The 5011-nt window shown below is 47.2% G+C and overlaps 1 non-coding gene across 1 annotated transcript; it reads right to left on the bottom strand.

Moving 5' to 3' along the window:
* Positions 1–1264: 1264 nt before the first annotated feature.
* Positions 1265–1348, bottom strand: Trnal-cag. Its single transcript has one exon. It is a non-coding gene; the product is annotated as a tRNA-Leu (tRNA).
* Between the last annotated feature and the right edge of the window lie 3663 nt (positions 1349–5011).

Genomic DNA, 5011 nt, shown 5'->3' with positions numbered 1-5011 from the left:
CAGAAAACAGAAAAAAAGACAAAAGTGCATCGCGCGGCAAGATGGCCGACGACTCACCGACTCTCAAGGTTACCTCTCCACCTCCTCCTACTCCTCCACCCCGCCGCCTTCTTCTTTCTATACGCGTACCATGCAGTGTGCGAGAGAGAGGGATGTAGTACAGTCAGGCAAAGAACCGCGGAAAGGAATGCGCGAGATTGAAATGCAAGCGTATTTATATACAATACGCATGCGGCGTGGTACACATCATGTAGTATAATGTGACTCGGTGAATATCCTGCAATTAAGAATAAAATACAGATCAGTGTACACACGTCGGGTATCATGCGTGTACGTATACAGACGATGCACGGTCACTGAACACTGAAATTCAGTGACTGAATTACAGTCGTGTTTGTTATTGTAACAGTTGTCTGGTCTGGGTAATAGAAATTGATTCGTCATTCGAATTGTGATATTTCCCACGTAGGTATGTGCATAATTATATGTACATATATTTAAAAACAGTAAATAATTATCGCCTCCAGTTGCGTAACTTGGTGTATATATGCATAGGTATTAAATTAGGAAAAAACTTCCTAGTGCATGGAGAATGAAATTTGGGCCTATGAAGATCTTTAAGCGTTATACAATTGATTGATGATACGCATTCAATTTTCACATTATATGTGTCACGGTGATGGTAAAGCGAAAATCCGACGATTCACGGCTTCCGGCTGTAACTCGGGATGTTTCTACGCTTGCAACTTCACACCCTTGTAGCGTCTGTACGCTACTGCGTTTCAAACGCGAAGCATTTCTCGCTTGACTATCGTAAATGAAAGAGATGACCCGACGATGACGACACCCCGTCCATGCAGACTGCGTCGTCAAGTGATAGTCCGGGAGTAATAACGCTAGGTATAATAGGTGCAGCGGTTAAAGTGCAACCTCCAGACTTGCGAGCGCGAGAGGAAGAGAGAAACAAAGATACTCAGCGATTTATCATTTTGAACATTGAGCAGGCAATCAATCCGTCTATTCCGTACACGGAATTTGGTGCATAGAATCGGCCTGCATCACTACCTGTTTATAGTTCAACGTGTTGTGTTGTTGAGTGTATGAATAGGCGGGATGATAAACGAGGCAACGCTGCTCGCGCGATTCGCTAGTATAGCTGTAAACAAAACGCAAGAGGCAAACAGTGGCGGATTGAAAATGGTGATGAGCTGCAAGAAAGAAGTGTCGAGTAAAAAACGAGTGAATCGTTGGTAAAAAGAATCTCTGTCAGAAGTGGGATTCGAACCCACGCCCACAGAAGTGGACTGCGACCTGAACGCAGCGCCTTAGACCGCTCGGCCATCCTGACAAGTGCGAGGACTTGGCTAATGAGTGAAAATCATCGAACAAAGACTACTGACTAGTCCCGAGCCCTGTGATGTAGTCGACCGCCTCTCGCACCCCTGCCACCCTCCTCGCGTTCCTCGTAGTAGACCGGTTAAATTTATACACGAGCAAGTCAGAAATAGACGCCACCGCCGAGCGCGGCCACCGAGAGAACGATGCACCGCCGAATTTGTTTGGAATTTCGCTCTAAGCTCTGTGCCAATTCAGAAACAAACCGATGCGATGCGCCAAGCCTGCTGCATCGTCCCGCTCGCTACTCGCTCTCGTTTACTAGCATCTGGTGTACAAAAAAAAAAAAAGAACCACAAGGCGAAGAAAAATGAAAAATTCTCCTCTCTTTAGAACGACGCAGTGCAACCGTCTCTTCTTTTCACTCCCGCTGCAGGCAGCCAAGGATTTCAGTAGTCCTGTATGTGTTTTCAACGTTTTTCGGTGTTGAAAAAACCGAATTTTCTAAATGTCGACTAGACTTTAAATTTCCCCTTTCTCTAAACCATCGGTACCGAATAACGGTCAGCAGCAATATGGCGTCGAGATTTTCAGGGCTACATATCGTCAAATTGTTTAACGGTCATTACAGGGAGTACGGAATTAGAGAAAACCTTGTGCAAGCTGTGAGGCGTTAGTCTTTGCACAGGGAATTGATATCGCGTAAAAAATAGTCGATAAGATGTCTTTTAAAATTAAATATGGCCCAGTTAGAGCGTTGCATTATTTCCCCACCAGATGTCGCAACGCCAGATTTTCCTGCGGCTCGCCGAGCGACGCTGCAGCCAGCGTCCAGGCACTGTGGAGTTTAAAGAAATCCGTCGAGATCTCTGTCTCTCTCTCTCTATCTGCCTCCCTCGACTCACGGTTTCGCCGCTGATCGTGAGCCCTCGGAGTGCATCGTGGATCGGAACGGAGTCGCATTCGCGAGTGCATTGAGCGTCGCTGTGTCTCAAGGCCGCGGCTTGCTGCTCGCTGAGGACACACGCCGGGGCTTGTGGGCCGGCTAGAACTAACCTGCTCCACTGCACTCGCTTACTGCATGCAGTCGCCGCCTGCAGCGCACCGGTTTTGCGTGTCTGCGCGTGTCGGTGGGTCGTTTTATGCGGTGCACACACGGGCGCACGGCTCTCTCTGTATTAGGCGTATAATAAAATCGAGGAACCTGCTCGAGTCTCTCGTGCAGTCTGCTGCACCGCGTTTTACATGTAGGTACCTAACAGGGACAGGAACAAAACGTACCACTACTTTCGATTGCTGAATAGTTTTATTATTATACCGAATTGCCTATATACGCGCCCTTGTGCGTTGCATGCGATGATGCACTTGCTCTGACCTGTTGCAGCCTCATTCTTTATGCAGCTATACCGTACAATACTCGCAGATTTTTCTTTGCTTCACATTCGCTGCTGCTCACTGGTATAAATGGAAATTGCATGATGTATATTGCACGACGACCCCGCGGCTCCGTTCTTTGCATCATCGCAACGCAAAACACTTTCAGTGGGTGGTTAATCGCCAAGACGAAAGTCCCTGCAGCTCTATGCTGCTGCACCTACATTATCGTGCTGAGATGCAGGCTGACGGATGCGGATGGACATTGGCTAGGTTGCATATCGCCGACGCAACGCTGCCGCAGCTCTGCGAGACGTGACCCTGAAACAATGTCTGAACGGCGACGTAATCTCGGCCATCTATGACATGCTCCACACCACAATGCACTTCGCCGTTTGCGGAGGATGACGGAGTCGCGTCGGAGAACTAGACGCGCCATTTCAACGGGGGGATTAAAGGGAAGAACATTTTCGGAAATGTTGCAATTCTTGCACACTATTGTACCTCGAAGACCTGAAACGGCAATGCATCGTAGCTGTGATAATATGGTTGCATATTTAACGAGCGGGGTTCAAGGTGCGATGATGCGGCGATGTTTTGACCTTCGAAATGCATTCTTATACCGGCGTTGAAAGGCACTCTCCTTGAAGAATTTGCAAGAATTTGCACACGGGTGATGCTCGAAAAAAAGTTTATTGATACTGCGAATTTCATATTCATAGGACTAGTAAATATAAAATTGCTAATTGCGGTGTATATATATATATATATTTATGTATATGTATATACACACATACACACACATACACACACAGACACACACACCGCAATTAGCAATGACAAACAGGATGTGGGAGGTGAGAAAATGGGATTAATCAGCGATTCCGCGCAGTTAAATAGCAATCATAGGATTGTAATAGAAATGCAACAAACAGGTTGTCATGTGCTCGGTGCGCACAGTCATCTGAATAACATTTCGCCCTGGATTCTGTATTTGTTTCAATCAGACGTGATCTGTATTTTTTTCACGTGGCGGAATTACGCGGTAGAGTGTCGAGAACAGGTCTGGCACTGAGAGAATAACGAAAAAAAAATACTGCAGCTATGTATATAAATTCGATTAGAAACTGTCTAGCCTGTAACACAATAAAGAAGCTTTGAACAGCAAACGAAAGTCGTTGCTAACGTTCAAGTTACTTATTTCAACCTATCTCGACTTCTTTGTGGCTTATGTAATTGTAGAAATTATAATTCAGATTTATCCACACATTGATGATCCGAACTAACGTGCATAAAAATTCTAAGGAACTGAAAATCGGAAAATAAATGAAATTTCGATGATTGATGATTGGCAGAAAAATATATTCTCAAAATTGTCATGATATTTCCCTACATTTGACTGGTCTGTACAAACGGAGATCGTTATATCCGCCTTAGTTTTGTTTGAAAGAAAAAAAAATAAATAAAAGGAAAAAAAAACCACCCCTGCACAGCGCGCAGATCCAAATTCTCACAATCGGGCAGGCGTCGAAACAACATCTGCTCGGCCCTCTAACCCGTCGACACGTCTTTCTAATCCAAAAACTCCCTCGAGGCGCACCGGTTTCGCGGCCTGCGGTGCAGTCGTAAAAAAAGTTGTTCGGTGCACCGCAAGCAGGGAACAAGACGCTCCTTTGTCTTGGTTCGATTATTCGCCGCAGTGCCGCGCAAAGAGGAGAAAATCCAAAGAGTAGCAGGAAGGCGGCAGCTAGAGCGGAGAACTCTGGCATACAGTGAAATTCGCACGGTTACGCGATTCGAGTTCCCCGGCATGGGAGCCGTTCTAGCCTCTGCTTGCAGTCACTCGTACTCGCTGATAAATATAGCTTGCAACGAGCGAGCGCAGCAGTTGTAGGTATGTATGTACCTGCGACGAGGGTGGCTCGTGTCTGCCGAAGGGCGAGGCGATCCGGGGGTCGCGGCGGACGAAGGGGGCTACGTACGCACAATCAATACTCTGGGTAAAACCCGCAAAATTCGCCAGACGGGCGAGAGAAGCGGCGCTGCGTCCTGCGAGCTGCCCCGCGTGGATTCCGGAACACTCCCCACCTCTCTGGGGCTGCACGTCACCGCATCTGCAGCTCTGGCTGTCGTGCAGGTGTAGTCTCGGGCCTAAGATGGCGTCAGTTCCGCCGGAAAGCGTAACTGCGTCTTTCACAGAACTTCGAATTACTCGTCGTTTGAACTGCGGAACGCAGTTCTAACCTGATTGTTCCGAATCCGATCTCTCGGTGAGACGGATTTCTGATTTTGAACGGCAGTC

Source organism: Diprion similis, chromosome 10 (assembly GCF_021155765.1).
Source record: "Diprion similis isolate iyDipSimi1 chromosome 10, iyDipSimi1.1, whole genome shotgun sequence".
Lineage (NCBI taxonomy): Eukaryota > Metazoa > Arthropoda > Insecta > Hymenoptera > Diprionidae > Diprion > Diprion similis.
Note: the sequence above shows the minus strand (reverse complement) of the source record. Positions and strands in the feature narration are given on the sequence as shown.